We start from the raw sequence: 13,505 nt of genomic DNA on the forward strand, positions 1-13,505 counted from the left end.
TGGGCTCATTTCCGACACATCAATTCACTGGGATAATCACATGAATGTACTCATACACACATTGGCACACGCTTATAGTTACACGCAAAAAAAAAAACATATTTACACAGAAACATACACGTTATACACATGTGCAAATACAGGTACAAGTACACACAAACACAAAAATACACACTCACTCACCCACACAAACTCAGGTACCAATACACATTAATACAAGAAACACACAGAAACCCAAAGTATATACTTGTAGACACACACATACATACACTCACACACACAGAGCTTCATTTTGATTTTGTTCATGTTATCCCTGCCACCTTTTCTGGTTTCCTCTGCAAAGCTGTCTTTGCCATCTATACAAGATAAACACCACATATGGACATGCAGGCACATGCACTCGTGCACACATTTGCGCACGCACACACACACACGCACACACACAAACGCACACACACGCGCATACGCAAACTGAGGCAGCTGCAGATAGGCGGTCATGCTTTAATCATGACATATTCACATCTCAGCGTCTTATCTACAAGAGGCAGGAAATGTCTACTATAGTTCAGACGTTATCCTTTTGGTCGAAGGACCACAATGCAGAGCGCATTGCTCCGTCAGTCGGCCGGAACCGTTTTGTTTTGCGACCAGGTGAGGTCTGACGTGCCTTGTTTTGGATCTGTTTTCACCTCAGTGTGCTGATGAGGAGATGTAGACTACAAAAGGCGGTAATCCCTTAATGCCTCTGTTTGACCCTTCTGATAAATCAAAAAATGACTTCAAAACAACTCACATCCATTTCTGTCGCGCCGGTACTACAACATCTGAATAGTAATCAGAGGCAGTTGAGATGGCGGCACACATTCAACATGAGTTTGAATGCGACTGGTTAACTGATCACACCCATATTCCTAAAAAAAAGATTGTGCACACTTGTGTAACCACATTGTGCCCTATTCTGGTAGCTGGCGCTAGCACACTCGGTATAAAAACGGGCATAACCTAAATTTAGTGCCAGCACAAGTCTAGTCTACCCTGCTTGGTGTCGTGTTGCACCCGGCTGGGTGGCTCGCACATGGTCTTGCTTCACCCTCAAGTCATCCGACAATTTCGAAACAGAAAGTTGTCTGCACTCAGCGTAGAAACGCTTGCATCAGCATTTAATACTGTATTGGTGTATTTGATCAAGGCACAGGGAGACAGATTTGGCGCTTCCTGGATGTATGTAGTGGACGTCACCGGATTTCATTCACAAATATGACATCAGCTTGGGACAATCCCTTTGAAGCTCGCGAATAAACACCCCAAAATATCAGAACTGCCATTTGTTGAGATGGTGACAGTGATTTGGGGGCTTGAATACAAAATAATTTGTAAAAGAAATGCTGCGCCATTGTGTTCCCGTATACCGGGCCCAAAACTAAAAACTCCGTCTAGGTCTGCTCAAGTCGCGTATGCATTTATGTCACATACATGTGCTAGTACAGGGAAGGAAGGAAACACGTCTGACTCGATCCATTCATTAACCCTTCAAATTGCTTTGTTTGCTTGAATAAGCCAATAATTTTACAGACTCTGTTCATTGACTAGGTTTTTTGCTAGTAGCCATCATTTTGTTTTTTGTGGCACAGACCATTGACGTAGAACGCAGATCAGAGGCGTTAGGGGAGGTGTTACGCGTGCGCATGGACATGGTGGAGTTACATCACAGCACCACCTAGCCACCTGACCTTCATACACAAAAGAGTTCCACGCACTCTTGCTTCACCACTTGCACATCTCTCATCAATGCTCGTCGAAACGCGAAAAAAAAAAGTGGAGACGGGAAGGTACTTTTGCACATTCTGATGCAATCAGATAAACGTAGCCTGAATGATTATAGATACCAGTTGAGCAAATTCTAAAAATATTTTTATAGCACCCGGACATCCACCTGCCCTCGTTTTGATGAAAATATATTACAGTTGGTGCACGTTGATCGTCTGATCAATAATCGATTAATCGATCAATCCTGGGATAGTGAGGGTGCATACTTTGAGAACGCTCCATCATCATCCCATATATAAATTCATTCATTTTCCGAACCGCTTCATCCTCACTCGGGTTGCGGGGTGTGCTGGAGGCTATCCCAGCCATCTTCGAGCAGTAGGCGAGGTATACACTGAACGGGTTGCCAGCCAATCGCAGGGCACACAGAGACGGACATCCATCCGCGTTCACACTCACACCTAGGGACAGTTTCGAGTGTTCCATTAACATGCCACGCATGTTTTTGGGATATGGGGTAAAATCGAAGCAGCCAGAGAAAACCCACACAGGCACGAGGAGAACATGCAAATTTCACACAGGGAGGCCAGAGCCAGACCCAATTTTGAACCCTGCAACTCTGCACTGTGAGGCTGACGCACTAACCAGTCGACCAACAGGCCGCCCCATCAACATCCCGAATATGAAAATATTTTGGGTTATGCGTAACGAATTCCAGCTTCAGTTGTACCTTTCATTGTGGTTATAAAACACTTCGGCGAGACGCTGACCCGGACTCTTAGCTCCGCACATGCAAGCTGCCACCTGGGGTTCAATCCCCAAGTTGTGTGGTTTTCAGTTTCTGCAATATCAGGCACAGCCTGAATTTGAATTTGAATTTGAAACAAGGGATGCCGCGGGTATTGATCGGAAAAAGTCTATCAATTCCATCCCACAAAGGCGCAAAGTCGAGCAAAATACCCAAAGAAAAAAAATTCAACCCATACGCACAGTTAGACTGATCTTTTGCACTGGCACGAAAATAGAGCCCATGACTTAATTCAATCGTTTTTACTTCCCCACTTGAAGAAATAGTTTTTCTCTCAATTGAGCTGTAAAGATTGTAGATAATATTTATTGTGAAAATAGTTTGGTGGATGTATGAACTGCAATAGATTTGGCGACCAGTCCAGGGTTTACCCTGCTTCTCTGGTCCAAAATCATAGATGGGCTCGAATGAGGGCAAGCACATTTTAAAATACTTTGGATATGGACTCATGTTTTGCAAACTGAGAAACGGTCTCCTGGCCGACATGGTTTTGTTGTCCAATGTTGACTCAGAGAATCTCTTTTGATATGGCGCAAACGTGCCACTGTGAAGCCACGGCAGCTATTTGTTCTGACATATTTGAGTTAGAGCGATAAGGGAGTCTCTTGGGAGGGATTTGCTGCTCTTTGCACAAAGCGTGCTGTGCTTGTTCTCGGTTAACGCATTCGCTTCTTTCCACTTTCAAAAGGAGAAAACGTGTTGCGGCAAGTTGAAGAGAACCGTGGTAGGGTGACAAGCAGCCAGTCAAAGTAAATGACGAAAAAGTGAGTGCCTGTACCAAAATATTAGTCATAGCTGCTACGGGGATACGTTTTGTGTTGTGTATTTTAATTCTTGAAGAATAATGCTTGAAAGTTAAAACATCCATTCATTCATTTTCATTCATTCATTTTCATTCATTCATTTTCCGATCTGCTTATCCTCACAAATTTAGTGTGTTCCATCAGCCTGCCATGCCTGTTTTTGGAATGTGGGAGGCAACCGGAATACCCAGAGAAAACCCACGCAGGCCCGGTGAGAACATGCAAACTACACACAAGGAGGCCGGAGCTGGAATTAAACCTGGTACCTCTGTACTGTGAGGTCGACGCGCTAACCAGTGCACCACCGGGCCGCACAAAGTTAAAATATATATATCATAATCGGTTGAGAGAATCAAAAATCAGGTTTCGGTACATAGGGTCAGGGATGCAAATACAAAATAACAGCTCTTCTTTTGTGGAAAATGGAACATTTTACATGACATACATGAAACGCAAACGCTTCTGTTATTGTTTCTTGAGAATGGACGGCTCCACGTGAAGCTTCCCAGCAGACCACCGTGACGGTCGCTCTGTGGTCCGCATCAACTCTCACTTTGCTTTCTTGAACTAATCTCCAATGGTGGGACCAGAAGGCCGAGGCACGAACCCCGGTCCAATGTGACAAGTCATGAGTCCAGAAACGAAATCCCTGTCTTGTTCGCATATTTTAGAACAGCACCATAATAAAACGTAGGATATGAGATGCAATGGTAGCTGACCCGGGTCACTTGAAATTCTGGAGGTGTGTTTGATTCATGACACGCCGTCTGATGGGGCGGAAGGGGAGAAGGCCTGTTGCCGGGAATAAATCGGGAAGGTCGGAGTTATCGCAACACATGTTGGAGTGCAAGTGCTCATAATCACGAGCCACACGGGGCTACTTGCCGGGACCCAACACTCCCTCATAAACAGCCAAAACGCAACATGACATGACCTCATTTAGGAAGACTGGGTGTGGTCCTCCTACCTCCCACTTGAGGATGAGTACAATCACTTTAGAGCAGCTTTAAGGACATTAAAGGGGGGTAATGGGCTGGCATTGAGGATTCAAATGGCAGATGATAGCAACCACTGTTGATTTGGGTGTGTTTGGAGAATGTGTGAGCATGTTTGGAGAAAGTGTATGTGTGTGTAACAAGTGTCCATTTGTGAGTGTGTGTGTGCGTGTGTGTATGGGTATACGTGTATGTTTGTTCAAGTGTTCCCTTGAAATGCAGGAGCTTCATCTTCTGGCTCGTGTTCGAAAGCAGCAGTGAATGTTGACGGGGGTTCGGGGGAAGGCGGGATGGGATTTATAGGCGAGATGCAAAGAAGAGAGCCAAGATGGCAGCTATGTCAATAAGGGGCCTCTGCCTCTCACCTCAATGAGCCTGTTCCCCTCCTCTCCACAAAGCCGCAACCCCAAGTTTCTGCGACCAGATGTGACTCGTCAGGCTCGCCATCAAATGTTCCATTCGCTATTTTAATCTCATCCTGTAGGACTGAGGGGAGCCTACCCCAACATACTTGGAGGGAGAAGTAGGATCGACCCCGGAATGGTCACCAAGCCAATCACAAAGCACATATAGACAAGCTAGCATGTGCACTCAGATTTAAAAAAATTCTGATGTGCTTAACATCCTTTGATTGAGTTTGTCTTGCGTTCCCAGTGGCAATGGTAGCGTCGTTTCCCAAAATGGATGTGCGGCTTGGATTTTGACCAGTTTTTTCCCCCTCTCTGTATTCAAGTTTTCTCACGGTCTATCACGCTATCCTTGATGGGCCGTGAGGGGAAATGTCTGTTGAGTCCCGCAGGCTCAAAGGCGCACTACATTTCAGCCTGCGGTCTCACACAGATGCCAGTATGGTCCCTCCCGGCCCATGATCATTTGAAGGGCGGCTCATGTTCTCACATTCTGTCAAGGCTTTCTACCGATGAAACATGGACGGCGGGCAGCTTTGGAGCACGTTTGTGGCCCCGGCAGAGAAGTATGAAGCTCTCCTGTCAGGTGTGGTTCCAGAGTCGACGTCAGCACTGTGTGTGTTAACGTGTGTTCTCTCTCCCTTTCACTCTCCTTGACCTCATTTTTCAACATTAAGCCTTTCAAATGGGCACTATTATTATATTATATTATATTATATTATATTATATTATATTATATTATATTATATTATATTATATTATATTATATTATATTATATTATATTATATTATATTATATTATATTATATTATATTATATTATAATATTGACACATATTAATTATGCGCAACCCAAATTTTTTTTGTGTGTGTGTGTGTAGGCGGTGAGTGAGAAATGCCAGGGAATGCAAAGGTTTGCCATCGCACAACTCACTACTGCCAAATTATGATACACCCTTTTACGTACCGTCAGGTTGAGTAGAGTTTTGTTTATTTGTTAGGATCCCCATTAGCTGTGCCCTGAGGCACTGCTCATCTTCCTCTGGTCCTCTTAAAAGAATAGTCCACGACATGGATTTAAGAGCATTTATTTAGAAAGAAAATATCACAACTGTATCCATTAAAAAAAATGTTTTTGGTATGTTGGAGGAAACCAGAGGACCCGGAGAAAATCCAAGCATGATGAGAATATGCAAACTCCACACAGGGAGGCCGGAGCTGGAATCAAACGGTACCTCTGCACTGTGAATCCGACGTGCGAACCACTCGACTGCCGGGCCGCCCTATTATTAAATTAATGAATCCCCATTTTAAAAAGTAACTAAAAAGCAACGTACAAAAAGGAAACTTACAATAGGAGGTATATTACACTTTACAAGTAACATGCCAGCAGAAGGGGACGGACCGGAGAAGCCTGATGAGTTGCCAAACGATGCCCTGATTTTCTTCAAAGGAAAAAGAAAAACGAAAGGAAGGGGGAAAGGGAAAAAAAAACCCAGTCCCAAGTATAGGATTGGAAAAACTTCTGCGGAAGCCACATGTATAGGACATGTATACAACAATGACTCAAAAACTTGTACATGTGGGAGGGGAGGGGCTATCGAGAGGGGGCAGATGTAACAACCCAGACAAACTGGTTGTCGAATATTTCTCACTGGGCATCCACGGCAATCACGGCCTGTCACGTTTGCCCATCCCGCCCACCCGCGTTGTCTCACAACCACCCTGTTTCTGTTTTTCTTGCTCCTATATTCCAACAATATGCATATTAGGTTCACTTTATGATTTAAACTGTCCATGTAGGTCTGAATGGTTCTCAAAAATCTGTGCCCAATGATTCATACCAAGACCTTTTGGCAAAACATCCTAAGTAAGTATGTGGGTGTTTTGCAAAATATCCTAAGTAGGTGTGTGTTTTACATTTCAGCATGCGATGTGTGGATAAGGAGCAGAACGTGTGTCGACATTATGTCCAGTGTCATAGTTGTTGGACAGGTGCACCAACTTAAGAGAAAGAGGAGGGATCAAAGCGGGTCACGGTCTTACCGACGCACCTCTCAAAGTGAAGCAGACGCCACAGTGTGTGGTGTTTGAGGCAGAGGGGACATTTGTTTTTTCAGTCAAAACAAACCTGCATGGACCTCCACATGCTTTGAATTGGAGATTTTTTTTTTTTGCTTTGCAATGGAAATCCAAGCCATGTGTAAAGTTGAAGAATACTGTTTTTAACACTCGTAGTTAGTACACCGGATTTTCATAGAAAAGAACAAAATTTTTGTAAAAATCTGGATTAAAATGAAAAAATATCTCTCTGCAAGGTCGCCAACCACTCATAGGGTACATTTTTTTCAAATGTCGATTCATTTTATGTAACACTCGAAATTAGGTTAAAAGAAACGTGGATGTAAAAATGTATAAAATAGCTGATTTTAATCATAATGAAATGTTATTTTCAAATAAATAATGAAACTGAATGATTCATGGTTTGATTATTTTACTCATAACTAAATTAAACTTTATAATGTAAATATAATTACAGTAACTGAATGTAAAGTTGTTTAGGAAATTATTGGGGTCCTTTTATTATTTAAAATAATAAAAGCACAGGCAAGACCATAGGATCGTGCCTTCGGTGTTGCACCACATTTTGCAATAGCATGTTGGAAAGCGCTGCAGTCTACTGAAAGAGCTGCATCCTCACCGACAGCAAGAAGAAGAGGCAGAGAAGATCCCCAATTTTAGTCCACAACAGTAATTGCAATTGTTCACACTGGGCAGCGTGGTATATTTCCAAGATTAAAATTGTTGTATGCTCTGTTTGTGTTAGAGGAGCAGTTGTCTGAAGGTTTATTATTAATCTAACAAATGGGCTAATTTCCATTAGCCCCTTCGACGGCGTTAATATTTATCGAATGAAATTATGTGGTAGGGACACTTTCAAGTTGAAGTGAGTTTAGAGCACGTAGGAGCAGTGCAAATGTGGTCTGGAACGTATCGCCCGCAATAAATCGGGGTTCACTGAATTCCTATGGATGGGCAAAAATTCAGGATTCCACCATTTTTCACTTTTGTAGGAATGATTTATCTCGGTTTCTTTTTGCAATATAACCCACAATGCTACTGTCTTACGAAATTCACCGAGGACTTCTACTCAAATGTTTTTCTTTTTGAAGCGGTTGAACAGTTTCAGGTCACTTCCAGCCCCCCGCCCCCCCTCCCCGCCTCCCACTGTCCTCTGTTGTTCCTCATTCCTTTCCAACATTTTATGATGCTTCATTTATAAAGGCCCGAGAGCATAGCCATAATTCCCCATCTGTGGAGTCTTACAAAGTCCTTGGGCATTTAGAACCGCGGCCTCTGTAGGATTTATCTATTGTATGGGCCGCCGCCAGATATTATTTCTCCTGTCTGTTGTCCCCCGGAGACACGCAGCCACGATATGGGACGAGAAGGCATGCAAGAATTAAATTACCCAAATTTAGTGATCCTTCACGAGAATGGCTTGCCTTGTGGGATCCTGTTACCTCAGAACCCCACACCCTCCTTCTTCTCTTTTTTGGAAAATGGAATGAATGGCTTGATGGCACTGCGTCGGCTCCTGCCTTTGCACCTTTAAAATAAAGTATTTCGTCCCCAGAGTTTAATTACATGTTGAGATGGTGACCTTTGAAACGAATTCTTCCCCGCCAGTAAATGACACGTTGTTCCCCTGACCTCCTGAAGCACAAACTCCCCCTCGTTTATTTTGTTGGCACCAGCATGTTGAACTTCAAATTAATGTGTGCGCACACACACACACACACACACACATCACACAGAGGGATCACCAAAGAAAGCAGATGAGGCGTGTTTTCCAGAGCTCACATGGAGCGCACATAAAACCCAGGAATTCTTGAAAAGGTTCAAATGCGACTTATGAATAAATACATTCCTCAAATAAATGTCTCCTTTTTTATTTCAACACCCTATGAAGGGAATTTATAGATTTGTTTTGAAATACATGACATAGGTTTGAAGGAAACGACTGAAAATATGAAAAGAACTGCGAACTACTTGGAGAAATCCCATTCCCATATGTGACTTTTTATTGCCATTTAAGTTTTCATGGTTAAAAGGGCCAAGAAATTAATGACTTCATTTGCACCAGCACTTGTATCATGCTATTTACTAGTTAGCTATGCCTAAGCCTCGAAAATGCATCTTCCCTCCAGATAGTTCATTGGTCTGACCGCTTTAGAGCGCCTCATGGTCAAGCATGAGTGCCCGCACAACCGAGAGAGAAAAGCAGAAGAGTGAGAAGGAGGAAAATGTCAGCCAGCGTGTGCACAGGGGCTCAGGGTTGGAGGAAAAAGCCCCGCGAAAACCCAATTGGATATAGTGTATCCCAGCCACCGGAGGCCTTGAGATGGTGTCATTTTGTTGCTGCAGTGTATGGAAATTAAATTAAAAAGCTTCTTAGAAGAGCAGTGTTATTTGATTGACATTCTACTCGTGCCGCAACTAATGACTATTGTATTAATTGATTGATCTGTCGATTATTGTGTGAATTATTTGATGAATTAGCAAAAAATAAATTAAAAAAAAAAATCCATCCCTATTTTCAAAAAACGGAACTTTGAAATTGACATTGCATCAAATGCACAAATAATAATGAATTAAGCTTCCGTTTTGGTTTGGCAAAAATGTTGATGTTTTCCAAAGTAATAGCAGATGGTTGCAAATCTTGTTATTTTTTTTTACATGACTAGAATGCTGTCATGGAGGACTGCAGAAATCTGAGAATGTTTGCTGAAATTCAGAGGATTTGGTCAAGATAAATTAAACAAACCGTACCAATAATCAATTCATAAAGTAATTGATTTGATAATTGATGAGTTGTCGATAAATCGATGAATCGTTACAGCTCTACATTTGACAGTCGAGCGGTGTGGGGTTCCACACATTCAGTGGATACTTTTTAACTTTGATATTATTTGTAAATATTGTTTTATTGAAAATCAGCCACACATTCCGCTAATATTTTTTAACCTTGATATTATTTGTAAATATTGTTTTATTGAAAATCAGTGGGCGGCCTGCTAGTCCAGTGGTTAGCACGTCGTCTTCACAGTGCAGAGGTACCGGGTTTGATTCCAGCTCCGGCCGCCCTGTGTGGAGTTTGCATGTTCTCCCCGGGCCTGCGTGGGTTTTCTCCGGGTGCTCCGGGTTCCTCCCACATTCCAAAAACATGCATGTCAGGCTTATTGGGCACTCCAAATTGTCCCTCGGTGTGAGTGTGGGCGTGGATGATTGTTCGTCTCTGTGTGCCCTGCGATTGGCTGGCAACTGATTCAGGGTGTCCGCCGCCTACTGCCCGAAGACGGCTGGGATAGGCTCTAGCACCCCCCGCGACCCTAGTGAGGATCAAGCGGTTCAGAAAATGGATGAATGGATGGATGAAAATCATTGCAGAGATCCGGGAAGGTGTGAGGGTGTTTGCGTGGGTTTCTGGAGGAAACCCACGCAAACACGCGTACTTTCCAACACAGAACCTCAGAACCATTTTGTTTGTGTAGCACACTGTGCTATTCACAAGCCCAGCGTGCCCCCCCACCACCCGCCCCCACCATCTCCGGTATGAGCAGCTTCGTGTTTATTAGCTTCTGTATGTTGCTTTGTTCATTCAAATTCCTTTGGGCGTAATCCACTGAAAGCTTGCGTCTCAAAATCCTCTTTTAATAATGCAGACATATCTGGACTACTTCCAGGGAGTCTTAACCCACTACCATGACTACACTCCTTTAAAAAAATAATAAAATAAAATAAAATCCCACAAAAATCTCCTCATCTTGAACCAACCTCGCCGGCTCGAGACAAACCTTGACCCCGACGCACTCTGGCCCACTTCCTTAATCCTGACCTCCTCCTCCACTTTCAACATAATGAATGCATGCCGCTGAGCCGTGATGGATGTGCACTTTGTATCGTGTACCCCCCACCCCTCTGAAGTTAGAAGTGGGGGTTCCCTGCTGGACACAAGTGGTTAAAAAAGACCATCCGTAAAAGTCAAGCCCCCTGCCACGAGCATCAACAGAGAGTCCGAATGGCTCTTAACGGCAACACTGGAAATTGAAGATGAATCGTGGTCAACTGAGGAATGTGATATGGAAGATTTCCCTCATCCCGGAGCTCCCCGGTAAGCATCCGCCCACCCCTCTTTGTGTATGTGTGCGCTTGTGTGTATTTGTGTGTAGAAGCGCTGTCGGGAGGAGCAGGATTCAAGGACTGAGTCAGATCCTGAGCCACCTGTGTTATCCGGGGCTGGCCCCCATAATCCCCTCTGCCCTGTGTCTGCCCCCGCGACTAACTCGCACACATGCAGGCATGCACTTTCATAATTCAGACTTGTTCTCTGAGCTCAGGCGCTCACTGTGATCGATTTTCTGCTGTTTCGGCACCTTGCCCGTGTATTAGATAAATTCGCAAATTCCGAGTGAAGCAATTCAGATCGCAATCATCTCCGATTTTGACCTAAAATTCAAGGAGTTGGTCATTTGCTCCATTTGTCATCTCTTCTGTAATAAGACAGGCTTTTTCATTCGGGGGAGAATGACAGAATATTATAGCAAGAATCTTTTAGTGTCATTTTGGCCTTACAGGGGTCCTTCAACAATTAACGTACCGAGAAGTCTTGTTTGATTGCTATCAAATGTAAATCATGTATGCTAGCCAGACGGATTAAAACAACAGAAAGGAACATTTTAATGAGTTGCCAAATTTGGTAGGCATGTCTATCATGATTCATCCATCCATTTTCTAATCCGCTCATCCTCATGACGGTCGCGGGCTTGCTGAAGCCTGTCCCAGCTGTCCCAATCGCAGGGACAATCTGCGCGCGTACACTAGGGACAGTTTAGTGTTCCAGTCATGCATGCTTTTGGAGTATGGGAGGAAACCGGAGTACCCGGAGAAAACCCACACAGGCACGGGGAGAACCGCCAACTCTACATAGGAAGACCAGGGCTGGATATGAACTCCGGACCTCTGCTGTGAGGCGGACATGCTAACCAGTCGACCACCGTGCCGTTGTCTATCATGAGAAAGTCTCAGGAAGCAATGTCCGAAAAGACACAAAGTCTGTCATTTCAGTTTTAAGCAGCAATTTGAGGTCTCTTGCCTGTCTTTCCTTCATACTGTGGATGAACTCTGAGATTTTGTCCAATCGCTACCAAATTTGAGCCGGATGGCCAACGCTAAATTGTGAACATTAATAGTTTTTGTCATTGCGTAATAGCAAAGTGTCGCTGCAAAGTTGTGGAGGATTCACTATAAAAGAACTCATCCAAATGCATGAAATGCAAAACTGTAAATGGGCCTTTGTGTCATAAAACACAGAGCTGACAAATGTTATGCAAATCCCTGGACGCTAACTCGTTTCGTCCGTAACTTGTCATCATTGTTTCAAATATTTTACAAACAATATCATCAGTGCAGTTATCCCTCATAACCGATTGGGGAAGAGTGCCTGGGTTAGGATTAGATCAGGGGTGTCAAACTCATTTTCGTCACGGGCCACTTTGGAATTATGTTTTGAATTATGTTTTGTTTGGAATTATAAATTATGTTTTGTTTGGAATTATAATTTTTTTTAATCATCATATTGTATTATTGTAGACAAAAAAACATGCCTCACTAGTTTTGAAATCAGTCAAGTATTTGTTCAAGTGAGTGTAACTCGAAGTTATTGTAAAGTTATTTATTAGTTATTAGTTAGTTATGAAACAAAGTTATTGCAAAATCTCACAGTTATTTATTACATATGGCAATTTGAGATTTTCGTATAGATTTAGGCAAGGGTCATGGAAGTTGACACATGATTTGCTTTCACGGGCCACATAAAATGATGTGGCCGGCCGGGTCTGGCCCCCGGGCTTTGACTTGGACACCAGTACAATACAATACAATACAATACAATACAATACAATACAATACAATACAATACAATACATGCTGATTTATATAGCGCTTTCACAACAGCGGCAGCTGTAACAAAGCGCTTTACAAAACAGTTAACATAAAGTAAAATAATAAACACAACACATAACATAAAACATGGACAGTCGTGCAGTCCTAACCACTTTTCCGTCACACGCTTTGTTGTTTGAAGCGGTTTGAGATGAAAGAGAGGAGAATCAAAGTGTCCTTTAACCAGTGGATCAGAGACGTCATGCTCAAAATGTGCACACGTCGGGTACAAGCTAAGTTTCAAATTCAACAAGAAGCTGTAGCATCCATTGACGAAAAAAGAGATTGGTTCACTTCTCCTGTCCCATGGAAATCCATTTCAATTCCAAGCGGCGACTCACGGTTCCAAATACGCATCGGCAACGCTCCTCTCTCCTCATCCTCAACTTCAGCGGCCATCCATCCAGCCGCACCAACGGCAACTGTCCAACAGCGCTGACATAGCCACTGAACAAATCGGGGTTGTGAAAAATGCTGCCCATTACTGGCGCAAAAACACAAGCGCCCCAGGTCTGTCCAGCACCGACAGTCAATGGCGCCGACATTCCTCCCAATCAAAATCTGTGCTGGTACAGGCGTGCTGCCGAGAAGGCGGAACCACCAAGCACAGATACTGCTCCTTTGACGAATGTCGTGGCCAAAAAGCGCTGAAAACAGTCCATATCAGGTCCACACAATGAAACAACAAACAACATGTGACAAAACAAAAGACAAAAACAGCA

The sequence above is a fragment of the Hippocampus zosterae genome, chromosome 9 (genome assembly GCF_025434085.1).
Source record: "Hippocampus zosterae strain Florida chromosome 9, ASM2543408v3, whole genome shotgun sequence".
NCBI classification, from domain to species: domain Eukaryota; kingdom Metazoa; phylum Chordata; class Actinopteri; order Syngnathiformes; family Syngnathidae; genus Hippocampus; species Hippocampus zosterae.